The 27,686-nt window shown below is 41.6% G+C and overlaps 1 long non-coding RNA gene across 1 annotated transcript in view; it reads left to right on the forward strand.

Moving 5' to 3' along the window:
• LOC138268596 (uncharacterized) overlaps positions 1-27,686 on the forward strand; it is a 97,412-nt gene that overhangs the window by 1,004 nt on the left and 68,722 nt on the right. Inside the window, exon 2 of the long non-coding RNA XR_011200032.1 lies at positions 14,241-14,316. This is a non-coding gene — a long non-coding RNA (uncharacterized lncRNA). The remainder of the gene's footprint in view (positions 1-14,240; positions 14,317-27,686) is intronic.

Here is a 27,686-nt window from a genome sequence, read left to right on the forward strand (position 1 = left end):
GAAGCATGCCCTATTTAGGTGGGTCAAATACTGGCCCGTGTGGGTGAAGATGAGTCTTATGAGGGTGTGGATTTTTGTGTTTGGGTGTTGTAGTGTACTGTGCGGGTGAGTGAATTGTGCTGTATATGGGGTGTATTGGACTAAGAAGGGGGACTCAGTGGAGTCGGCCCTGTGTGGGTAGATGGTACACTATGAGTGTTAGGAGTTGTACCCTACGTGAGTGGAGTTATACTCTGTGTGGATAGCTATGTGTCAATGTGGTAGATGTTCCTGCACCACTGGGTTGCTACCTATGTCAACATATGACTCACGGATTTTCGTCCTGCTCCTAGTGGGATATGTACATATTTGTAGCTCAAAATTAACTTGATTAAGCTAACTTAACTGATAATCTGTAGTTGTTCCTCCTAAAAAGGAAGACACGCATTAAGCATAGAACATAAGAGAGCAAGGCATCTAAATGCTAGAGCAGACCAGTGTCCTCTGCGTTGTGTTGTTTCCTCCCAGGAGTGCACTCCTTTCCCACAGTGTTTTCATATTTGTTTTTTCTTGGGGCCTCGGATGCAGTATGAAGCACTTCTTAGAAGATATGGAGGCAGGCGAGAGGCAACTGGAAATTGAAGTTTTGGAGTTCATATGGGTGATGGGTAGTACACGTCTGAGTGTGGGATGCAAATCTTTCCCACGGTTTGTTTTTATCTTTGTTTTTTCTTACGGCCTTGGATGAAATATGGAGCACTCCCTAGAAGATAGGGAGGTAGGCCAGAAGCAACTGGAAACTGACGTTTTGGAGTTCATACGGGTGATGGATAATAGATGTCGGAGGGTAAAATGCAGTGTGGGATGCAAACCTAGTAAGTGGGGTAATGCAGAACAGAAAATATCTGAATTATTCCTCACCAAATCACAGATTATATAAGGAGTCACACTTAGGAACCAAAAGTAATAAACTGCTTATACAAGATGTTCCACTCCACGGCTTCAGTGAATGACAGTGGAACAAAATCCCTATATGAGTGACCCCTCCAGATCCATCCCGAAGGAACGACGGTTCGTTGTAGCAACAATAAGCAACTAATTAAATTGTAGGACCATGGTGTGCAGGGTTGGGTTTTATGTCAGACATCATATACAGAAATATTATCTAACCTTCGTAGCGTGTCCTCAATATAATTTACCAAAACGAAATATCAACCCACTAGGTGAAGATGTCCTCAAACTCCAGTGCGACGATTTGTTTGTAGACGATATTTAGAATGCAGCATTTATGAGAACGTTACTCTAGTACCATACTGGATGAGTGCCCTAGCAGAAGGGGCAGTATGATAGCCTGCAGCCCTCCAGCGTTGTAACTTTCATAAAGTTGCATGTTTGAATTGTTCTACTTCGTCAGGCAGGGAATATATTGTAACATTAAAATAGCCGTAAACGATGTTAAAAAGGCCATATACCTTAACAACAGCTCCTGTTTAGTAGCATATCCACACCTGTTGAAGCAAGTTTAGTCACTGGAGTTGAAGTGCTATCTCTACTACTCCCCCAAGGCCCCCCCCCCCCCACAGCTCAGATTTCTACAGCACACTGTGTGCGAGAGTGTGTCTAGGTAGAGCTCCGCTCTAACCTATTAGTGGCCATATCTGTCATTTTTCTGGGCTAACCTGGGACCTCACCAGCCCGATCTTCGGTTTCAGGCTACTGTATGTTGTTTTAAGGGTAAATTCCTTTAATCTCTGGGCCTACAAGACCCTTCCTCTGTTATTTACTGTCACCATGGCAGCGAGGGACCACGTGTGCCTGGAAATCGAGGGCCTCTCCCATGACAGCTTGCTTGGGCTCGGTCGATGGAGGTGTGGGCGACAGCAGAGGGTACTGCTTTGCTGTCTGTAACAGCTGGGTCTACGGAAATACCTGGTATTACAACAGTGGGACTCCCTGCTTGAGACCTTCACATTTGAAGCGCCCACCCTCGACTCTGCCCACTCAGCCCAGCGACTGAGCCCCTCCCCCCCCCCCCCCCCCCCCGAACCCGGAACCTGTCTCTCACACCAGCGACCCATACACGCTTCCTGTTACAGACATCTTCTACCGGTCACATTTCCTGACCGCCTGCCACCTCAAAACAGTCTCAGTACCCCCTCCCTCCCACCTAAGCTTCCCATTTCTCCTGATCCTCACCTCCGCCTGTTATACTGGTGCTTTGCGTGCATGATCTTACTCCCTACCACGATGAAAGATGTACACACCTGCGTTATGAGAGGCCGGACGCCTTTGGATCTTGTTCGCGTGCATTATTGTTATTTACCCTTAGTTTGCTTTCCTCTTTTTCAATTTCTGTGGCTGTAATTCTGCACATGATTATATAACTCGTACTCCCTTTTGCTACGGCACTAGTACTCCTTGTGCACTGACGTATCACTATTGCTACTTAAAATTATTCATACTGTGTGTTGTTGATTTCATGACAATGTTTTCAGAACTTCAATAAAAACATCTTTAAAGAAAATGAAATGTCACCATGACCAACACAGAGAAGAAATCTCTTTTAAAATCCTATTCATCTTGTGGTCAGAAGAAAATCTTTACTGACGACCCACATGAACAACGTATGCGTTTATCCATTCTCCCGTTTTCTTTCATTGCCAGGGTACGAGCATAGACACATTTAGGGGTCTTAAGGGATTCCACTTGCGACCCTAGATTGCCCTTTGCGACCTCTGGCTTAAGAGGTGGCAAAGTTCAGTGCCTGGGACACAGGGACACCTCTTCCAAATGAATCTCGGTTGGGGCTATCCTTTCCTGGTTTTCTGTCATGTTTTTATTAAACAAATAGCGAATAATAGTATTCATTAATAATGTAATAAAAATGGAGAACAGTTAGCTGTAATATAACATTATCAGGCAGTTAAGGTTAGTGTTAGACTTTTCATCCTTGGCGTGGTCTCCCTTAACTTTTTGCCTCTGTTCCCCAAGTTGTTGATGTGTGCTGGACTCTGATTTTATTATGTTTGTTACTCTGGGCACTTTACCACTGCTAACCAGTGCTAAAGTGCAAGTGCTCCTGTTTAAAATGTGTACGTAATTGGTTCTCCATGATTGGCATATTTGTTTTACTGTTAAGTCCCTAGTAAAGTGCACTAGAGGTGCCCAGGGCCTGTAAATCAAATGCTACTAGTGGGCCTGCAGCACTGGTTGTGCCACCCACATAAGTAGCTCTGTAATCATGTCTCAGACCTGCCACTGCAGTGTCTGTGTGTGTATTTTTACACTGTAAATTCGACTTGGCAAGTGTACCCACTTGCCAGGCCTAAACCTTCCCTTTTCTTACATGTAAGGCACCCCTAAGGTAGGCCCTAGGTAGCCCCAAGGGCAGGGTGCAGTGTATGGATAAGGTAGGACATATAGTAATGTGGTTTATATGTCCTGACAGTGAAATACTGCTAAATTCGTTTTTCACTGTTGCAAGGACTGTCTCTCTCATAGGATAATATGGGGGCTACCTTTAAATATGATTAAAGCGTAGATTCCCCTAGAGAGTAGATGGACATGTGGAGTTTGGGGTCCCTGAACTCACAATTTAAAAATACATCTTTTAGTAAAGTTGATTTTAAGATTGTGCGTTTGAAAATGCCACTTTTAGAAAGTGAGCATTTTCTTGCTTAAACCATTCTGTGACTCTGCCTTGTTTGTGGATTCCCTGTCTGGGTCAGTTTGACAGTTGGGTTGTTTTTCACCTCACCCCAGACAGTGACACAAAGGGAGCTGGGGTGTAACCTGCATTTCCTGATTAGCCATCTCTGCTAGGAGGGAGGGGTGGAGTGGTCACTCATCTGAAAGGACCGTGCCTGCCTCTAACAATGCCGGCTCCAACCCCCTGGTGTGTGTCTGAGGCCTTGCCTGGGCAAGGCAGGATTTCACAAGTAGGTGTGAGTCCCCTTTGAAGAAAGGTGACTTCAAAGGCTAAAATGGGTATAAGAAGGGCACCCAAATCTACAGACTTCAGAAACACTTCTGGAATCAAGAGGAACCTCTGCCTGGAGAAGAGCTGTTAGCTGAGGAGGAAGTGCTGCCCTGCCTGTGACTGTGCTTTGTGGAGCTTTCCTGCAGTGCTGCTTCTGCCAGAGTAAGAGGGCAAAGACTGGACTTTGTGTGCCTTCCATCTTGAGAAGAAATCTCCAAGGGCTTGATCTAGAGCTTGCCTCCTGTTGTTTGAAGTCTCAGGGACAGCAAAGACTTCTCTCTGCCAGCACCTGGAGCCTCTGGAGAGACTCCTACTCTGCCCTGTGGTGCCCATCCAGTTCCTGGGACCCTGAAAGGAGAAGCTGGCAGCCTAAAGACAAGAAAATCCACGCACAGAGCGCCGTGCGGGGAAAAGATCGACGCGAATCCGATCTGCGGCTGAAAAACTACGCGCCGCCAGCTCCGCAGCTGAGAAACGACGCTCGCAGGAAACGCGACCGAAGAATCGACGCACGGAGCAGGAGAAACGACGCGCAGCATCGCTGACGGAGGCTGGGAGATCGCAACCTGCGCGGCAGGATCTTCAACTCATCGTGCAGCTGGATTTTTGACTCGAGTACCGCCGTGCGGAGTTATTTTCGACGCACACCCGCCCGTGCGGGGTTATTTTTTACGCACACCAGGTACATTTTCACTCTAGCAGCGCTAGTGCGTTTTTAAAACTACTTAAAGACTCTTTTTTGATTTTTAATTAATAACTTGACTTGTGTATGGTGGATTTTTGTCGTTTTGGTCTTGTTTTGTGTAGATAAATATTTCCTATTTTTCTAAACCTGTGTTGTGTCATTTTGTAGTGTTTTCATTGAGTTACTGTGTGTGTTGGTACAAATACTTTACGCCTAGCACTCTGAGGTTAAGCCTACTGCTCTGCCAAGCTACCAAGGGGGTAAGCAGGGGTTAGCTGAGGGTGATTCTCTTTTACCCTGACTAGAGTGAGGGTCTTTGCTTGAACAGGGGGTAACCTGACTGTCAACCAAGGACCCCATTTCTAACAGTTAGTAAACTGCTTTTAAATATATGTTGTATGCATGCTTGTCGATTAGAGTGTTTATGTGAAAGAGTAGGTGTGATAGTGTGTGTATGTGTAAGCATGTGTGTCTGAATAAAAGTAAAGGTCACATGGCAGATGATGTCACCACCCCTGCCATTTTGGTGAATTGACGCCTATGGGTACAAGGTAGCCATCTGGTCACTCCCAGAGAATTAAGCAGCATATTTCAAGCAGAGGCCTCTGAACGGCACATGGGTACCTTTCCTTTACTGTACAAATGAGTGCCATATGATACAACCTGCTCACATAAGCAACAAGCCAGTCTGGAATAGGCAGACAGTTCTACTTCTAGTCTCCATTATCCGTCACTTCCTGAGCTGCTTGAAGCCAGGGCTCAGTTATTGCTCTGTTCCACATAAACAATGTCATTCTAGCATAAAGGGGCTTTAGATTCACTTCCATGAGCCAGAATAGCTTTGAAGGGCCTAGGCAGTCTGCGTTGTCTCTGACCAGACCTCCAAATTTCTCTCAGCTTCAACATACATTCCAACGTTTGCGGGCACCTAAGATGGAGAATTAAGAGAAAGATGGTAGAATTTTGTTTCCCTTTTAACTTACTTTTGGGGTGGAGGACGTTTTAGATCACTTTTTGCTCTAAATATCGGGAGTTTCCCCACTTAAATCAGGAATATTGACATTAATGCTCAGACATGTTGAAGAAGCCAGTGGGGTCAAGTGTCCTTGTGAGGTGATATCTGCAGCCCCACCAGTCTCCCCAATGCTGCATGCATGATGTTCAGTCAAGATGCTGGCAAGCCAGTGATCATACATGATCACATTGGTCCATAAAGGTACATCTGTGAATTTAGAAATTATCACGTCTGATAATGCCTTGGCATTCTGGCACAGTCTTGGTTAAGATATATCTGTTTGTCGTCCTATCAATACTTGCTCTTGTCTGATCCCATGTGGGCGTATTACAATGTTCCAGTGTCCGTCTGTTTTCCCTCTCCCAGAGTCCGTGTCTAAGTTACCTCATGCTATTCTCCATGCTCCCAGAGTCTGCATCTGTAGCCATGCTTTAGTGTCTTTGTCTGCCCCTCGAGCCTGTGATTCCCTGTTATAGTTTGTGTCTCAATAACTCAATGCCTGTCCCCCTATTTGATTGTCTGTTCCTCCCTATTTGTTTGTGCATTTCTGCCCATGTGCTGTTATCTTTCTTTTCTTCAACGGCGTCTCCCTACACCAGTGCCTGTGCTGTGCCTCCTTGCCCAAGAGCCAGTGTCTGTCTCTTCCTGGCTTAGTGTCTGCCTGCAATTTCCAGTTTCTGTTTTCTCCCAGTCCTATGGCCTCATTACGCCACCAAAGCCCCCCAACCCCCTGCCCTCTTACAATGTTTCAGCCGGTCTGATCAGCAGCCAGTGCGCATTCCGATGCCGCAGGGCAGGGGGGCCTATTCACTGCCTATGCCATAAGCATGGGCAATGCAGGCCTCCCCCATGGCCCCCAGCATAGTCACCACCAGCCCTTCCATGCCGGTGAAACAGCCATGGAAAGGCTGGTGGTGAGTGTAGTTGTAATCAGCCAGGCGGCACTGAGTTCAGCGCCACCTGGCTGAGTTCAACTCAGACCGTTGTTACCACGTCGGGAACCATGTCCCTGGCAGTAACGGCAGCTCCCTGGCAGGTGTCTGCCAGGGCTGTAATTGGGCAGTTTGACCACCCGGAGTGCAGCGGTGCAATCGTCAATGCAAGTGTGGCAGTCCTCAGTCCCCCACACCCGTAATGAGGCCACTGATTTGGTATCATCATGTTCTAGTCTCTTTGTCTTCCCTGTATTAGTGTCCTTTTTCTCTATTTCTGTTCAGATCCCCCTGTCCTTATGTCTCCCTATCCCTGCATCAGTGTCTCACAGTGCCTCGGCCTCTGTCTCAGTGTCGGCCTCTCCCTGCCCACAAGTCCCTATCCAGGTCAACCTGTCCAAGAGTCTGTGACTATATTGTCCAGTGTCCATGTCTTCACGTTCCAGCCTCTCTCTCTTGATCTCTCTAGACATAACTGTGGCGTTAGGATCAATATAATTTTCTATGTGGAAAACGTGTGATCCTGGGCAAATTACTTTATTTGCAGGTCTCACATTTGCCGGGGATTGAAGTGGTCAAAACAGACGAAACAGGTAAGGTAAGAAGACTTTTGTGCACCTCCTAGACGTGGTTTAGTTTGCAGGGCTCTGTACATGCCTGCTCACTGCATACACCACTACGAGCACATCCACCCCTCCCCGCCTTGCTTCACATTCGTTACCGGATGACAAGAGCGGAGGGACGTGTAGTAGAGATCGGCTTCCGGCGCCCAATAGATCTTCCGATATGTACCAGCGAGAAGCAGATGCAAACCATTTGTCAAGAGGCAAGAACGAAATATTAAGTAAAGCTCTTTTGTCGAGAGGTCTCGACATGCCACACTCGGCAGATTTCACCCTCCCTCGAGGATTACCTCTCCTCACAACAACCCCAAAATATATAGAGACATAGAAATATATTGCACTTCCAGCCCATAATAAAAACCACTGAGATATGAAATTAGAAAACATTTTCAGGAGGAAAAAAGCAGCAACAACGGAAGCGACAAAAGGCTCCCTTGATGAAAACCGCGGCAAGATGATTTTAGGATAATTAACTTTAAATTGCTTTTGCTGGCAGATAGCTTTCGCTGAACTGAATGGAGGAAAAGAGGCGCGTTCGCTAGTTATCCATCAAAGTTCACCTCGAGCTATTTAGGAACCGATTTTAGGAGGATGTGAAGATGGCTCCAGCTGCTAACTTCGAGTGGAAGATTTCACGGGATGCTTGTAGGTGCAGGGGTGGAACATGACACTGGGAGGGGACATGTTACCATGTGCTGGCATCACGGAAATATGTGCCTTGCTGATAGATTACACATCACTTGGATGACGAATCACTAAAATGCCAGGGTTGATGAAGATGGCGTTAGGCAACCTTTACCACCTTATTGATACTGAGGGGCTAAGTCAAGGAGTAGTAACTGTCTAAAACCGTCACGGATTTTTCAGAATTGCTTTCTTGGGTCCTGTGGCAGGGGATAGCAACAGCAGGGTCCTCTTACCAATGGCCAAACCAGCGTAACACCTGTCTGTTATTGATGCCCATCTACCTACTATCCTAAATGTTATATTCGTGTTTAATGATTGGCAGTAAAATGGCACCAGATTCAAGATAAATAGTTTGGCATGTATGCATGCTGAGCACCCCCCAAGCAATTAATGGCACCCTAGGTCAGTTCTTGCTATTTAGCCATCAATACTTTAGATTCTGGGATTTGTAGTTTTTTTTAATGTTGCTTTAAAACTAGAGGATGTTTGTGGCTACAGTCTTGGAATGCTGGACTCCCGAAGCACACCACCTAAACAGAGTAATCAGTGGAGGGGGTATGATGGATGGCTGAAGTCCAACATTAGAGTTGATGTCATAAGACTAGTGACCCGCCAGCACATTAGTTTGTTTGAGAGTTTACATTATTGTTTCACACACCGACCTTGCAACAGCGTTCTTTTGCACACTTGTTATTGGCTGGGATACTCTCTGTTTGAACTTCCACTAATAAGCAAGCCGTGGTGTGATATAAATGCCTAGGCCCTGCTAAAGTATCTTTAATCACACCACTCCCTTTTAACATGAATCTCTTGTACTTATGTGATTAGTTGTTTGACAACTTACATGATTGAGATTGGTTGTGTTTTTTAGGCTACACGGTTGAGATTGTTTGGTTTGTCAGGCTTGTTTGTGTAAGCTCTGTTGTCTTGTAATTGTTTATGGAAACACCTTGACAGAATAAACATAGCTGCTTCTTGCAGATTTAACATCTTCTGCTTGTGGGTTCTGTCTTTATGTAGAGAATGATACACGGTGTCATAGTTTCACATCTCTCATTACCATTAAAAGTACTTATATTCATGCACACCACCCGAAAGATTCATGTTTAAATGGCAGTTGCAGTTTTTTAGGCTCCAACTCCAATCGGGGCCATCATCTTTCTGGCTGCGGCAGTTCTTTCGTTCTGACATTTCTTCTTCTGCTGTTTGTTTCTCTTGTGGACCAGGAGGCACTTGTCTTCAACATGTGTCATTTTTGTCTATGTTACGTTCACCGATATTGTGCAATGTGGTGCCACAGGCGATGCTGTCAGTAGTCTTCTCCTGGCCATCAGCAAAGATTCCTGTACTACTACTAAGCGTTTTCAGTTGTGCACATATTAATGATTCCACCACAATGTTAGCATGCAGCCAGTGTAAGTTAATGCAATGGTGGCGAAAAGCAAGTTGTGCTAGAGAAACACATTTGTTGGAGGGGAGATTGTGGCCCTTTGGCCAATTTCAGCTGTAATGGGATGCTCATGATTGTAAATATGGTAAAAAAAAAAAAGCTGTGCCTTTGTGAAGTATGCCCTGAGCGCTTAATGGCAGCTTGAGGCAGTGCCTTCAAAGTTCCTTTGCTTGCAGGTTGCCATATATCTTTGGATAGGACACCATTCCCTTGAGCAACTTCCCCAACTGAATCAACAGCAGACAGTGTTCTTGAGCTGTAGACTGGACACAGTGTCCCAGGCACCTTGCTTCAAAACTTGTTGTCAGACAGTTCATATTTCATTGTCTCCATTTCTGATGATCCCGAGTGTTAGAAACGGGGTCTCTAGTGCCAGTGGTTTGCACTCTGTCCAAGTAGTGACCCTCACTCTAGGGAGTCATATAGCTAAGATAACCCCTGCTCACCCCCTTGGTAGCTTGGCTAAAGCAGTTAGGCTTATCTCAGAGGCAATGTGTAGAGTATTTGTATACACACACACACACACACACACACAGTAACAGAGTGAAGACGCCACAAAAGTACTCCACACCAGTTTAGAACAGTAAGCAATATTTATCTGAGTAAAACAATATCAAAACAATAAAAATCCAACAATCACGTAAAAGTATGATTTTTCAAAGATTACATTTTGTATAGCACTTAGAAACACAATAGCTCCAACTGGGGCTATCAAAACAACTTGACAGAGTTGTTTCCAACATACCAGAGCCACCCGCAAGGAAATGCGGCCGGTCATGGAGTCTTGTAGACCACAGTTTCAGTAAGGAAGGAAACAAAGAAGTCTAGGAGGTGAGGTCCCCTGGAGCAGGTGCGGCATCAGCTCCTTACTGCCACCAGGAAGGTGAGGCATCAGTTCCTTACTGCTAGGTAGGGGAGGTGAGGCATCGGTTCCTTATGGTTGCAGAGGAGGTGATGCAGCGTTGTTCTTGAGGCATCTGTTCCTTACGACAAGACAGGATTGATGGATCCAGCAGAACAAGATGCAAGGCGTCTACTTCACGGTGTCGCAGTCATACCAACATGGCCACAGATGCTTCCTCGGTGTTGGAGTCTGGCATCGCGGATGTCAGTGACATGGCACTCTGGACTCATCCTGTTGCAGGACTTTGGAGGCACTGCAGCTGCGTTGGGCCTGCCTTGTGTGCCGCAGCAGTGTACCAAAGTCATTCTGGAAGTCGATGCACTAGTTTCTTCCTTGTCGCACCAGAACTCACTCCCAGGAACTGCACATGGCACCACTTGGCAAGCTAGGACTCTCACCAAAAGAGCCCAGGCTCTGGCATGCAATGTCTTTGCCGCCCTGGGACTTCTCAGCCGGAAGCAAGCTCAGTCCAAGCTCTTGGAGAACCTTTTAAAGCAGTATGTAGAAAGCAAAGTCCATTCCTTTCACTCCAAGGACTGGAGCAGCAGGCCAGCAAAGCAACAGGCAGAGTGGCAGTCCCTCATACAGCATCCAGCTCTTCTTCCTAGGCAGACTTTTCTCATTCCACAACTATGTGGTACAGAGGTCCAGTACTTATACCCATTTCTGTCTTTGAATGAGGCAAACTTCAAAGAGAAGTCTTTGTATTGCCAAGTCCCTCTCCCTGCTCTGGTCCCAGAGAGACTCCAGGGGGTTGGAGACTGCTCTGTGTGAGGATAGGCAACGCCCTATTCAGGTACAAAATTCAGCTCCTTCCACCACTCTAGCTCAGGAAGACCCATCAGCCTGGTGATGGGCCATCAGGATATGCAGGGTAAACCTCAGCTACCTCTGTGTGACTGTCTAGAGTGATTTCACAAACAGCCCAACTGTCATTCTGACCTAGACGTGTATTCCACTGCCATGCAGTCACACAGAATGCTTAAGCAATAAAGTGCATTCAAAAAGTGGCATTTTCAAACGTACAATTTAAAAACCAACTTCACCAGAAGACTTTTCTTTAAATTGTGGGTTCAGAAACACCAAACTCCAAATCTCTATCTGTGCCCATTGGGAAATTACACTTGAAAGGTATTTCAGGGCAATCTCCATGTTAACCTATGGCAGAGCTAGGCCTTGATATAGTGAAATTGAAAGTATTTCACTATCCGGACATGTAAAACACACCAGGACGTGTCCTACCTTTTAAATACTCGGCACTGGGCCAATGGGGCTTCTTTGGGCTTAGTTTAGGGGTGTAGTAAAATGGAAGGTTTGGGCATGGCAAGTGGGTGCGCTTGCCAAGTCAAAATGGCAGTTTAAAATTACAGAAACTGCAGTGACAGGTATGAGACATTTTTACAGGGCTAGTCATGTGGTTGGCACAATCAGTGCTGTAGGCACACATAGTGCACTTTACTAGGGACTTACTAGTACATCAAATAGGCCAATCATGGATAAACCAATTGGCAATACGATTTAGACATGGGGCACTTGCACATTTAGCACTGGTCAGCAGTGGTAAAGTGCCCAGAGTCCTCAAAGCCAGCAAAAACGAAATTCAGCACAGGATCAAAAACAGGAGGTTGGAAGCAAACAAAAAGACAGGGGGAACTACGCCAAGAGCTGACAGGTCTAACACTGAGGGTTACGACCCATCTCAGAAAGTAGCTGGCATACTCAACCCTACTTTGGAGATTGAAAGTGTTGATTGTAGTTGCCATGGCACTTACTACAGTTTCCAGATAAATCTGAAACAAATCCTACTCCAGATAAAATGGTTCCCACCTCAAGGAATCCAGAAGATACTTAATCCGTAAAATACGTAAGACACATAGAAAAGAAGAGAAAGAAGATGAAGAAGAAAACAAAAAACAGAAAAGAAAGAAACCAAAACAAAAAAACCCACATACAAGCCAACAAACAAAAACACAGAAACCAACACTCAAAGAGACAAACAAAACAACGTACAAACAGCCAACAAACACACCCCTGAGATACCCTCAAATAATATATACATTAAGAGATTTTTATTCCCAAAAATTCCAAAACTACAATGATATACAAAAATACAATATAGTAAATAGAACTGATATAACAATAATAAATAATATAAATCCTGGGAACAAGACATAAAACTATATACCACTCACACTCACCAATCACACATAAAACTACTATAATATTACCCAGACAATATGATACACAGCAGGGACAAAGGACAAAATGAATGCTAAATGGCCTAAAATACAGGTCAAACCCTATATGAACATTCTATAACAAAACAAAGCAACAAAGAGGATCTGGAAAATGATGTCCATATTTTGGCCAGATTAATGTCTTTAGGCACCCAATTAATTCAATGGAGTCTAAAGAAGAAATTCTTTACTTATTGCTTAACTTAATTATAATGATCTAAACCTCATTGTGTCAAGATAATTAGCTAATAAAGCCATAATATGTTGATTGCCAACCTGTCCCAAGAAAAGGATGTCTTGGTCCGGGTTAATGTATGCCGACGCGCGTTTCGGTGAACCATGACCCTCACAAGGGTCACACACCTTCCTCAGGGCACATACATTTCACATTAATATAATTCTTCCCAGGGAAATATTAATCCGCCTTCAGGCTGATGTTGCTTTCAATAAAGAGAACGAGGCCTTTGCTTCTGATTATATGTCATAAGGTACCTGGAATAAATTTCAGTCCAAGTACCACCTTGAGTACGCTTATTGGAAATACAACACTGATAGGGAGAAATCCTAGCCCAATCTTCCTCTTGACTGTCTTCTGCTACTTAAAATTAATATCGTGGCACACACGGAGGAATAGGGCATCCTACAGATGCCATACAATAAGGACGGCGCATTCCAAAGAATCTGTCTTGCGTGCAAAATCATCTACTGCTTCAACTCTCCAATGTCTCCCTTTCTACAGTTTCTCCAACTCTTGTTTAATTCCTCAGTCCAAGTCTCCTGAGATCATGGAGAATTCCTTAGAACTTCCATATTCACTGATACAGTCAAATCAGTTACATCTTATGGTGTGAGAAGGTTCCGGGTACGACAGCAAGTTCCAGGAATTACGACGAGTCCCTAGTACATTCACCAGACTTGGCCCAATGGCACTAAAATATAAATCACAGATCTGCTTGGAAGAGGTGGTTTAGTTATGTAGCCTGAAGACACTTATGTGTAGCTTAGTGGTTGAGAGACTAGGATGCATATGCAAGTGAATTTGGATCCAGTGGAAAGACGCATTTGTTGATATCCTCCAAGATGTTGTTTGCACCTGTTTCAAAGACAACTTTAACTCATTGGGTGAAGTAGGAAATAATATATTTTGTCATCTTTGGGGTTCAATCCGTGAGAAGGGCCATGACAGTACGATTGTCTCTGTTGGAAGTCAGATTGGAAGAAATTTCGACCTTACTGGAATGGTGAGCAGAGTCTACATCGAATACATTTTATTTGAATTTTTTTTTGTTGGAGAATCTATAGCGTAATTGTTAAATTGGGCAATCCAATGAATGATGTCTCAGTAGATCTCAAAACTCCCAGTAACAATCAATCAAACAACATTCTAAAATACATGTTGTTGGAAGGGGGGGGGGGTGCAATGAGAATTTTTGTTTTCTTCACAGCAAATAGATCCTCTAAGCTTTGAATACTATAATTTAGTCCTCTGGATCTGACAACAAATTTAACATTTCTTAGCTTTTCACATATGAAAGTTTAAATGCTAATACTGCACAGAGGCAAAGAGTATCTCATGATTTGCTGTACGGTGTTGTGAGCCATGAAGACTGAATGTACATATTAGTTTAAATTCCTGGTTATTATTTATATTCCGACCCCCATGTTTTGCTATGTTTAATTATTTTCATTGCAGAACATCTTAGTATCTATGAAGCATTTTACATATTTGGTCTATATGTTGTGTTTTAGAAAATTACCAAGAGCAAAAGTGGACTGGCGCAATTTATCAGATGGATGAAGTGCAAGCTCAAAGCAATGAAAAAGCGTAAGCAGGCAACTTTGCTGTGCTTTGTTGAAATTGATGTTTTCTGAACATATGCTTGGCCCTTTCGTTTTCAAAGCCAACTGGGCACTGACATTTTATTGTTAATCATGTATTGTTGTGTTTAAGGCCTTGAGTAGGAGTGCCCCAGAATATTTCAATAAGTCTGGTATCTCCTGTTACTACACATATAAATATTATGAGGCATATAGCATACGGCCTCAGTTTTCCCTAGCTAGACACCTAATGACATTTACCACTGGAAAATGCCTGGTATGTACCAAGTGATGCACATTTTTGTGCGGAAAGCAACAAAATCGTACAGTTAAGGCTCATTTCGTGGACAATATGCAATAACTAGTGCACCAAATACATTTCAAACTTTTTGGTGTCGAGTTTTGGGATAATTATTTCACAGAACACAAGGGAACTAATAATCAAGGCCTAGGTAGTGAAGAGAGATAAAGCATAATCCTCACCGCTATGTAATTAACAGAATCTAACCTCTCAGAGAGATAATACCTAATCGTTGTCTCTGTGTAATTATTCAAATCTAAATTTTTAGGTTTATAGGAAGAAAATGTACTCATGGAGACCCCCCCCATTCAAACCTGAGAGAAGATCCAAAAACACCCAAAGCCGCCAGCAGACGAAACACTGCCAAACAAAAACTAGACCTTTGCACGAGTCAGAGCAACACCTTGTTCAACACAGGCACTGTGGATGGTGGGTTGCAGGAGACCGCAGATTTTTCTGGGACAGAAAGGAGGGACCATCTTATATAAGGCTCTCCAGTACTCCTCTGCCCCTCCGTAGAAGTTGAAAGCAGTCAGATGATTTAGATTTTGGGACCACATATGACATATTTATAGGTGTATGTACGTGTGTGTATATATATATATATATATATATATATATATATATATTTCGTACACAAGTCCCGGAATGCAGGTGCACAACACAGCGGTCCCGGGTGGGCTCCGAGAGGCCCTAATATAACGTTCAACCCTCCCTTCAATACCAGGATCCATGAGTAAGGCTGTTGCCGAAACGCGTTGGATTTTTGTGCTGAAATAAACTGAATTTTCACAATGGAGGTGTCCTAGTTCTCCTGGTATTGAAGGGAGTGTTGAACGTTTTATATATATATATATCATTTTCTAATCTTTAAAATAAAAAGTAAAAATAAACAAAGGGCAAAGGGTGCTACTTAAAAATAACCAATCTGCTGCTGTTCTGTATTCGTAAGACCAGATGTTCACCTGCACATCATACTTCTGTCATCCTTGATTGCTATGGTTCTGTCATTGAAGAGATGAATTTAATCAATTGTTGATCCCATTTCTAAACTTTTAGTGAAAGTTGAATTTAAAACCCCCATTACTAGTTAACTCTGATCATGTTATAGCTTATTTTCACAATTCAAAATGGATTGCCAGCACTCTAAACAAGAGTTGAAACAGGAAGGCACAGTCAGTGTGACACATGACTCACATGATTGATAGATATTGTGTGTGGTGACATGTAATGTTATATCAATCACAGGTATATCAGATGCAGTGTTACACCACAGTGTTTGCAACTGATATACCTAGTTGCTGATGGTATAAGGGCAAACAAGATCGCTACAGGCATGTGCTAAAATCTTCTGGTGCACCGTCATGTGGTATAAAACCTCACCTTCACTCATGCTGCATGCTTCACTCATTCTTCTGTGGAGCGTCTGATGTTTCGGGTTCCTATATAGTAACCAATCCCCTCTCCCCCTTTCTCCAATGTGCAATTCTTGAATTTCTGTAAGCTGCAACTAGCTGACGATACGTGGGAAATGAAGCTCAGTGTAGCTGGTAAGCAGCAGGGCCATGTTGGTAAGCATTATTATTTTCAGTGTACAGTGTTTATTGCTGCATTCAAGCCAGATGTGCGCAACCCAAGCCAGCCCATCGCAATCAGCCAAAAACCCAACTCACTGCTATTACCATTCCTATTAGGAGACCTAATTGGCTTCTAAGCCCGGAGGCTGCAAGCTGCTCTGATCTGGCTTTGCCAACCTTTACTCGTCTGTTACCTGATCAACAGTGTGAGGAGTGGGTAATGGGTGGGGCTATGAAGTCATAGCTCGGAGTCTCCCATTGTGTGCCTGCTTTGAGATTTATCAATTTCAAATACGCAATGGCGAAGAGAACCCTGCCTGGGCCCTACAAATTGAGGCATCTATTTGTTTTATTAATTTGGTCAAACATTTGTATTTTTAAGACCGGAAAATTGTCCTCCATCATCCAATGTATCTCAGGATATTTCATAGCAGGTAAAGGAGTCTATATCTAGGATTATTCCAAATCTGAGGCACAGAATTTTCTATGGAAAACTAGGAAGTCGGCAGGCTGTGAATGAGATGGATGCAAATATCTTGGCATAAGGGCCCCAAATACTGCTGGCAGAAGTGTGCATGAGAGGTGCTCCAGGTGGACACAAACCCTACTTATGTTGAATTAGCTAGCTTCGTAAAGATTCTTATGACTTGAAAATATAGAGAATGAGAGCAGCTGGATGAACATTTTCATTATTTTTTTCAGTGACCATGAATGTGTTTTTTCAGTATTCTCTGCAAATTTCATAAGAATTCTCTAAATATTTTAATTTTTTTATATTTCTCAACAATTATATTTCTTCTGCCAGTATATTAGTTTTGGTCTGTTCTATGGTAATGGTCATCAGGGTATTGTTTTTCAAATGCAGGAAGATAACACAAACATGTTATTTGGACAAAATATCGAGTTACAGATGTACTGAAAAAAATATTGTGATACAGAAACTGTGGTGCAGAAACATTGTCAATAACATACATTTTTCGTTAAGTGATATTTATGTCAAGAGTATCATTAATATCGTTTTCCATAATATACTTATGAAAAATATTGTTTAATTATCTTCATGTGTTTTTGTTCATATATTCATTTTGTGTTGTTAGTGCTTGTATATTTGCTAACATTTTTAAATTAAGTTTGTAATTTTAAGTGATTAATTTTTTAACATGTAATTTCTAATAGTAATATATAGTGTTGTAGCGGGCTAATAGGTTTCTAGCGGTATAATACTAAGTATAATTAACAATTAATTTATTATGATTTATTCAATTGCTGCATAATTATGTAAATTGTGTTATATTTTTTAAGTTGTATATTAGGTGTGGGCTGCTGGGCTTGTAGGGCCATAGGCTGAGAAGTTAGGTAATGATTTTTTAAATGTATTTTTCATTATTTAATTGATTAGTAAATATGTAAACTGTGTGATAATATTTTAAGTTATATATTAGGTGCAGGCTTCTGGGTGTGTAGGGTTATCAGGTGGGAAGTATATTAATAATTGATTAAAAATGCATTACTAATTGATTAATAAGTATTTGATTATTATTTATGTAAATTGTGTATTATTTTTAAAGTGTATGTTAGGTGCGGGTTGATGGGTTTCTAGGGGTATAGGGTGGGAAGTTAAGTACTAATTAACCATTCATTTATTAATTATGTCATTGAATATTAAGGATGAAAATTGTGCAGCAGTTATATTTTTAAGTTATATATTAGGTTCAGGGTGCAGGGTTTGAAGGGACATAGGGTGAGAAGTTAAGTAATAATTAACAGTTATTAATTTATTATTCAATGATTATGTTGATTATGTTATAATTATTTATTTTTGTTCTATTTTAAGTGTGGGCTGCTAGGTTTGTGGGAGGTATCGTGTGTGAAGTTAAATATGTTTTTATTTGATAATTATTAAATTGTTTCATAATCATGTAAATTGTTTAATCGTTATATGGGTTCTTTACTTCTAGTAAATGAATAGGGTTATTCAGCTATGTTATGTGTTTGAAGTAAAGTGCTTTTCCTTCTGTTGCACACGCTGGAATTGGAACAGTAAGCATTGCTCCTCTAAAGTCCAACGCTTCCCCTACTGTTGCACAGTTTAGAATGGGAATAATACATTTTACCCTTCTTAGCCCCTTCGCTGCCAGGCCTTTTCCCCCTCCTGTGCCGAGCCTTTTTTTGGCTGTTTGGGGCAGTTCGCGCTTAGGCCCTAGTAACTTTTTGTTCACATAAGCTACTCACGCCAAATTTGCGTCCTTTTTTTCCAACATCCTAGGGATTCTAGAGGTACCCAGACTTTGTGGGTTCCCCTGAAGGAGACCAAGAAATTAGCCAAAATACAGTGAACATTTTGTTTTTTAAAAAAAAAAATGGGAAAAAAGGGCTGCAGAAGGCAGCTCGTGGTTTTTTCCCTGAAAATTGCACCAACAAAGGGTTTGCGCTGGCAAGATCACCATCTTCCCAGCTTTCAGGAACAGGCAGACTTGAATTGGAAAACCCAATTTTTCAATAAAATGTTGACATTTTACTGGGACATACCCCATTTTTACTATTTTTTGTGCTTTCAGCCTCCTTCCAGTCAGTGACCAAAATGGGTGAGAAACCAATGCTGGACCCCATTAAGCTAAACATTTCTGAAAAGTAGACAATTCTGAATTCAGCAAGGGGTCATTTGTGTAGATCCTACAAGTGTTTCCTACAGCTGAAATAAATAAAATTGAAATTGAGGTGAAAAAAACAGCCATTTTTCTCCACGTTTTACTCTGTAACTTTTTCCTGCGATGTCAGATTTTTTAAAGCAATATACTGTTACATCAGCTGGACTCTTCTGGTTGCGGGGATATATAGGGCTTGTACGTTCATCAAGAACTCTAGGTACCCATAGCCAATAAATGAGCTGCACCTTGCAATGGGTTTTTATTCTATACCGGGTATACAGCAATTTATTTGCTGAAATATAAAAAGTGAAAAATAGGTATCAAGAAAACCTTTGTATTTCCAAAATGGCCACAAGATAAGGTGTTGAGAAGCAGTGGTTATTTGCACATCTCTGAATTCCGGGGTGCCCATACTAGCATGTGAATTACAGGGCATTTCTCAAATAGACTTCTTTTTTACACACGGCCTTACATTTGGAAGGAAAAAATGTAGAGAAAGACAAGGGGCAATAACACTTGTTTTGCTATTCTGTGTTCCCCCAAGTCTCCCGATAAAAATGGTACCTCACTTGTGTGGGTAGGCCTAGCGCCCACAAAAGGATATGGCCCAAAACACAACGTGGACACATCAAATGTTTTCACAGAAAACAGAGGTGTTTTTTACAAAGTGCCTACCTGTGGATTTTGGCCTCTAGCTCAGCCGGCACCTGGCGAAACTTAGCAAACCAGCACATTTTTGAAAACTAGAAACCTAGGGGAATCCAAGATGGGGTGACTTGTGGGGCTCCGACCAGGTTCTGTTACCCAGAATCCTTTGCAAACATCAAAATTTGGCCAAAAAAACAGTTTTTCCTCTCATTTCGGTGACAGAAAGTTCTGGAATCCGAGAGGAGCCACAAATTTCCTTCCACCCAGCGTTCCAAGTCTCCTGATAAAAATTGTACCTCACTTGTGTAGGTAGGCCTAGAGCCCATGAAAGGAAATGGCCCAAAACACAACGTGGACACATCACATTTTTTCACAGAAAACAGAGGTGTTTTTTGCAAAGTGCCTACCTGTGGATTTTTGCCTTTAGATCAGCTGGCCCCGGGGGGGGCAGAAATGGCCTAAAATAAATTCCCCCCCCCCCCCCAGGGGAGCGACCCTGGCCTAAAATTGGCTGATTTGCCCCAAGGGGGGCAGAAATGGTCTAAATAAAATTTGCCCCCCAGGGGGGCAACCCTTGCCTAATGGGTCGCTCCCCATCTCTAAAAAAATAAATAAATAAAAAAATGTGCCCTGGCGCCTAGAGGTTTCTGCTCTGACCCCCCCCCCCCCCCATCAACCCCCCCCCCTCCCCCCCCATCCCCCCCCTCCAGGGACAGATCAGCCGAGTAACAATAAAATAAATTTGCCCCCCCCCCCCCCCCAATCGAGCGACCGTTGCCTACGGGGTCGCTCCACTTGCGTGACATTGGCGCCAAAAAAATATTCCCCTGCCTAGTTGTTTCTGCACCCCTTGGGGGCAGATTGACCTAAAATCGGGCAATCTGCCCATAAAGCGGGCAGAAATGGCCTAAATACAAATTGCCCCTCTAGGGGAGCGACCCTTGCCTAAGGGGTCGCTCACCAACTGTACAACAACAACAAAAAAAAATCCCCGGTGCCTAGTGGTTTCTGCCCCCTTTGAGGGCAGATCGGCCTAATTAAAATAGGCTGATCTGGCAGAAATGGCCTAAAATAAATTTGACCCCCAGGGGAACGACCCTTGCCTAAGGGGTCGCTCCCCTTGCGTGAAATTCACAGAAAAAAAAAAAACCCTCCCTGGTGTCTAGTGGTTTCTGTCCCCCTTGGGGGCAGATTGGCCTCATAAAAATAGGCCAATCTGCCCCCAAGGGGGGCAGAAATAGCTTAAATATAATTTGCCCCCTATGGGAGCGATACTTGCCTAAGGGGTCGCTCCCCACCTCTAAAATCAAAAACAAAACAAAATCATTTTTTTAATCCCTGGTGCCTAGAAGTTTCTGCCCCTGGGGGGGGGGGGGGGGGGGGGGCAGAAAAGGCCTTTAAAAAAATGCCCCTCCCTGGGAGTGACCCTTGCCCAAGGGGTCGCTCCCTCATGCCAGTTTCCTTTTAAAAATTAAAACCCTCGGTGTCTAGTGGGCGTTTCAGAAGCCGGATTGCTTTACAATCCGGCTTTTGAAACTCAGAGAGAGACTTCAAAGGGAAGGAAATTCCTTTCCTTCCCTTTGAAGCCTCTCTTGCCTCCTCCACGTGATCGGATCCGATCATTCAGTGCGAAGGAGGAGGCATTGTGACAATCAGCGCGCGATCGCGTGCTGACGTCACGGGGGGTGGGGGAGGTCGGGGGTGGAAGGGGAAGGTCTTCCACTTCCATTCCTGCCTTGGGGGGCTGGGGGGGGGGGGGGGGGGGAGCCCCACAGAGGGAGCGCTAGCGCTCCCTCTGGGCTCTGTGCCCAGGACGTAATGGTTACGTCCTGGGCACACAAGCACTGTGCCGCAGGACGTAACCATTACGTCCGCGGCACAGAAGGGTTAAGTCCAACACTTTCCATCCCATTGAACAAACTGGAGTGAGGATAGTAAATGTAACCCCTCCGAAGTCCAACGCTTTTCCTACTGTTGCACAGACTGAAGTGGGAGTAGTAAATTTCACCCTTCTGAAGTACAGTGCTCACCCTACGGATGCACAGGTTGGACTGGGAATAGTACAAACTACAACGCTTTACCTAAAGTTGCACAGAGTGAAGTGAGAATAATATAACTATCTGTTTTAAATGTTTTATATTTTATTCATTTGGTAATTTATTCAATGTTATGCAACTGATTTATTATTTTATATTATTTATATATATGCTTAAACAGTAGTACATTAAAAAATAGCTGAAAATGTAATATAATCTAAAGTATATGTATCAATAGTGATACTTTACATATAAATACACATGTTTGTTTACATATATATTTTTTAGTATTAATTCACATTTATTTAATTAACATTATAATAATGTTATATGTTAACATATTTAAGATTTACCATTTTAAAATATATATATATATATATATATATATATATATATATAATATATATATATATATATAAAACAATAGTTTGTAAGTTTTTTTACGATATTAGTGTGAAAATATTTTTTTTATATTTTTGTATTTACAATTATAAGTATAGGAAAACAGTATTTTTGTAATCAATATTTCTGATGCGATATTCCTGTTCCACAATATTGTTGGTTCCAATATTATGTCAGTGATCTCACAAATGTAGATGGCACATACTGACAAACTCCCAGTGGTGTGGTCATACAGGCACCAATAATGTATCTGTTTTGGTCTAAATGTGCTGATGGGGAAAGAAAAGACTAAGCCACGCTTTGCCAGACATTTATCAATTTGGCATACGTTTCAGCATCGGCCATTTTGCCTGTCAGTGACCCATAACTTTCAGTGGGCACGGTGATGGGAGTTAATAGGTCCATCAGAATTATACTTTTTTTCACATGGGGATTTTGGCAGTGAAAAGCAGTCAAAGTTTCCGTGTCAGACTCCGGGTGAAATCATTCAGGAATCTTTGTAGAAAAGAATTGATTCTTGCATGTTATCACCAACAGCAGCAGTCCCAGTTATTTTGCTGTCCTTGGAATTACAGGGATCCCTAGTAATGGTAATTCTAGGTCAGGGAAGTAACAGGGATTGTAACAGGCTACCCATACTGAGAGCCTAAGTCATTGAGTTGCTTTGGGAAGTATGTTTTATGCATTGAATAAAACTAGTGAGACAACACACTCTGTTAAAGTCGATTACGTTAAAAAAAAGTCACCTGGAATTTAAAGTTAACATTGCATGTTTTTTGTCAGTGTGTGCAATACTCAATTTTAGAATGAAGCAAGGGTAAAAATGGATTGGATGAGAAGGTGCATCCAGTACATGTAATATATGACTTACGGTCATCAGTCTCTATGCCAAAAATAATTAAGCTGTAATTATAATAAAAAAGGCTACTTTTCGAGAAAATTCTGGAAGAATAATATTTCCAACAGAGCACTATTCTGCATTTTGACAGATATGGCAGACTGTCTAACCCAGAGGTCTTCAAACTGGGGGGCGGGCCCCCCTTGGGGGGCCTTAAGTGATCCCAGGGGGGGCGCCAAACTCTGGCCAAAATAAATATTATACAAATAACATGCCTTTGTTTTAAGCAAAAGCATGATATTGCAGTTTTAAAAAGGTAACAGTACTTAACTGCGATGTTTAAATAGGTTTAGACCTATTTAAACATTGCCATCTTTCTAAAATAATTGTGAAAAATTCTGAGGGGGGTCCCAATGATTTTTATTTTTCAACTGGGGGGGCGCAGCATTAAAAAGTTTGAAGACCACTGGTCTAACCGCTGATAATGCTCATAAGGTGCTGAAAAATGTGTGTACAATAAACCAAATGTTTTTCAGAACAAAATTAATTTAATAAGTTCTACCATCAAAGGAAAAGACAAAAGCAGTATATTAAGCTGTAACAAGAACCAGTCAAGGAATGAGACCTTCCACGAGGATATGTAACTGCTGGTAATCATCAACCTTGTTAAATTCATAAATAGAATTATAGAAGGCTAACTGTGAGTTATGAAGGTGGTTTTCACTGAGGGGTTCTGAGGGACATCAAACAGACAACGAGAGAGAAGCTCTAGTTGTCCATATCACATCACGTAGAACCCCCATGTGAAAAATATGCCTCTAACTCACAGTTAGCCATCAATAAGTTTATTCTATGTATGGTACCTAAAATCATCTACCACAGTTGGTAGACCGTGACAAAGGAGTAATGGGGGAGCCAGTTCTAATATGGCCTCTCTTCCCTGTCCCAAATGTGAAAATAACTTTAAATGCCATGCTTAACTAACCCTCACACTTTCCTTGCCATTCTTTCCCCTCTAGCAGCTGTGCATTCTGCTTTTAGTCATGGCAGACAAGCAGTGCTGGACGGACTAGCTCGGAGAGCCCTGTCAGCCTGACCTGGAAGGCATTTATCACAAAGCAACAGTTTAGAATGACTTATTATCAACGGTTGTTACGTCATAGCAGTGAAGTACCAGATTTAGGGACTTGTTACGAGTATGGCGGTCCGAGGACCGCCACACACACAGTGACAGTCGGTCCGCCGCACCATCCGACTACCACATTACGATACTGGTGGGCAGACCTGCCTGAAGACTGCCATACCAGCCAGGAACATCGTTCCGAACGTGGTGACAACAGTCAGAGTAGTACTCAGCCAGGGTGATGCTGAACTCAGCACTCCCTGGCTATTTACAACCCCACTTACCGACAGCCTTTCCATGGTGTTTTCACTGTCAAGGAAAGGCTGGCTGTAAGGGTGTGCTGGGGGCTACCAGAGGGCCTCTGCATTGCCCATGCCATCGGCAGTGCTGGGCTCCACCTGCCCAGTACCGTCGGAATGCACACTGTCTGCTTTGCAGACAGTGCACATTCCGAGGGTGCTGGTGTGCTACAGTTTTGGTCTCCGCTCCCTTAAGAGAGCAGAGGCCAATACTGTAGTACTGTTCCCGCTGGGTAAAGTGGTGGGAAAATGCAAATTACAATGTTACCGACAGTCAGCCCGGCAGCAACATTGTAATATGCTGCGGGGGACGCCATTGCCAGGGTGGTGGCATTCTCCCTGCGAGTTTGGCAGTCCTGCGTTGGAACCACCAAACTCATAATTAGGCCCTTAGAATCTGGTTTAAGTAATAGAGGATTCCTATGGAAGACATGCATAACATTTCAATCACAAGTCCCAGTGATGCTGGTCCATCCAGAGTGATCAAAGGAGTAAATGAGTTTACATACTTCTATTGGAGATTATAAATGGCTCATTTATAACTGGTTAATTACTGCGGACCTTTATAAGACAGGGTTTCTCCCCTTTCAAAAGAAACAACTGGATATGCTGGGCCCAGACATTTGGAGACCAATCACTGTTATCCCATTACTTAACAATAAAACAGCTGTTGAGATCCATTTGTAGAAATACAAACGGTCTCAAAGACTGCCTTGGTAAATATTTACACTTCCAGCTACGATGTCATTGCCACAAGAGCTGTAGCTCATTTGATGCTCTTTTATAGCTCTACTCCTTTTGAAATACTTAATCATCCCAAACGTCAAGAGAATCCAAGGGTTAGTGAAGGTTTAGGTAAATACATACCATTGGGTAGAAACCTTCATATTTGATCAAGAATCAGTAACCATTGGAGCTATAAACCCTTGAAAATATTGAAAGCAAGTTATATTAAATTCAGTATGAATATAAGGAAAGGACTCCAGCATGGAAAATATGAGGCACAAAATGTAATTGAGAATAAAACTGAAGTGAACCCTTGGCTACTAAAAAGATTTCTTGAAATTTAGAATTTTGTGTATTCTTATGTTCTTAAGCATTATGCATATATCCCTAAAAGATCCAGTTGCACCTTGAATTTAATGTCTGAAGGGACTCTAGAAAATACCATAATGAAAAAAAGGAAGCATCAGCAAAGCTGATGGGTCTCTTTCAGAAAATTTTGGTTTTGTAATGGCTTTTGGCAAAGTTGTATACCATCAGGCTTACACTACACTGTGCAGCATCATAAATTTAAAACAAAACAACAAAAAAACTTTCATGAAGTGCTTAACCCAAAAAATGTCCCTAAAAATGAATAGTCAAGTGATAGAAGTCAGCCATTCAGATAGATGGTAAAAAAGCTATGCACCAAGCGAGGAACAAATGCACGATAGACAAGCTGGGACAAGGAAAGGAATCTAATAAAAAACAAACCAATGAGAGTGATAATTAAGGCAACCAACATAAGGAATGGGTGGGCTGTAAGTCCCAGGAAGTTCTTGTTAGCTCACAATAAGGTTTTTGCAACCAGACAGATTGTGGTTTTGGTAAGTTCAATCTTACGCAGGGACCATTAAAATAAACATTAACAAAAGTCAGATTTGTAGAAACATTCTGAACCAGCATAGCCATTTACTATACTGTAGGTGCTTAAGGTTAAGACTGAAAATTATGAAGCACCTATCCTTCCCAAGCCATTGATACCTGAATGAAGCAAATTGCACCTCTCTGTTTATAAGAAATATATTATATTTCTAATTTGTTTAGTAATAGCTTTATTTTGTACAATCAGCGTGGCAGACTTATAAAAACGTTCCACAACGCAGCACAGAAACTTTGGTCATGAAAATGTTAGAACATAGCACAGAGCCATTTCTACAAGTCATCCTCTGTGCTGGTACTCAAATAGGAGGCCTAGTCCCATCACATACCTTTGCGCCATGGTTCTAAGCAGTATATGTGCATTACAGTGCAGACATGCATGCAATATGTGTAAATCAAAATATTTCACCAACTTAATGTCTTTCTAAAGTAGGCATTATTTTTTGCCACAGACCCTATCTAACACGGTTAGCAGATAGGACTTTGCATCAAAAACTATGGATAGTAGAGTGGGAATGCCTATGTAACATCGCCTCAATGCCCTCTTAATAAAACGAAGTTCAAAGTGCTATTTACGTTACTTTAAGGCTACTTTTCAGGACCAATATGTTTTGAGTTGGAAACTTAGTAATACTTTGCATGGGTTTGTGTATTTTTTGTGACTTTGAATCAGTGCTGAATGATGATAAATCTGACCCTTAGACTTCTAATTTGATTTAGCAATATCTAGTTGCAAAGAATTGTGTGTGTGAAGAAGGAAACAGCTGTTAATAGTTGATTTACAATTCTTTGTTGTTTTTTCAACGATACTTCTTCGGGTGTTGTATAAAAATACTGCACAACTAATGTTGTTGCATTAAAGATGTGATTATAAGACTAGCATTGTTTTAAATATTGTAGGCAAATATATTGTTTAATGGATTTTTAATAGCATTGTAAATATATTGTTCTGTATAATAGTGTGTGTAATGTTAGTATTTTCTATATTTTTGGATATTTTATACGTATGTAGGAGTGGGTTGTTAGGTTTATAGGGGAAATACAGTGGATATTATTTTTAAAGCTCGTTTTTTATTTTTTGAAATGTTTTATTATTTGTATATTATGCTTTATGTGTAATGAAGAAACCAGTGGGAAAAAATAAAAGTTATACAATTATTTTTGTAATGTATTGTTTATGTTTACATGTTTTAGGTATATTTTTTCAAATAGTTTCTAATGTTTTTCTGTTGGATGCATGGTTTTTAGGGGAATAGAGAAGATTTTTAAATGTGAATTTTTCTTTATCTATAATCAATTTTAAGTTCACTTTATTAAAAAAAATTGCTGTGATAAAATATGTAGTTTTTACAGTTTTAGTTTAAATTTGTTTAGTTACATGCCTTTAGATTTAAATTGAAATGTCTTTAAAATTTTATTTTTACAGTTTGAGAGTTAATGTTGATTAGTTTTTGTTTTAGCTTTTTTAAAACAACGAATTGTTTTAATTGTTTTTATTTATTCATTTTTATTAATGTTATAAAGTGTACGCTATTTTTAATATGAAAAAGTGTTTGCAATACATTATTTTATTGATTTTTAAATAATACCCGTTTTTTTAAAATTGTTAGTACTATTCATAATTTAAATGGTACTTAAAATGTAGTATTATTATTGTTCATTCTATTTATATTAAAGAGTATTTTTTACAACTTTTATATGTATTTAAAATATTTTATTTTTTATAATGTTATTAAACATTTTTATTGCAGCTTTTTAGCACAGTTCAGTTTATTAAATAGAGTTGGTGTAATGTCCATAATTGTTGTATTAGTTATATTTTTCAAATATTTATTTCTATTTTAATGGTTATTTTTCCATT

The sequence above is a fragment of the Pleurodeles waltl genome, chromosome 12 (genome assembly GCF_031143425.1).
Source record: "Pleurodeles waltl isolate 20211129_DDA chromosome 12, aPleWal1.hap1.20221129, whole genome shotgun sequence".
NCBI classification, from domain to species: Eukaryota; Metazoa; Chordata; class Amphibia; order Caudata; family Salamandridae; genus Pleurodeles; species Pleurodeles waltl.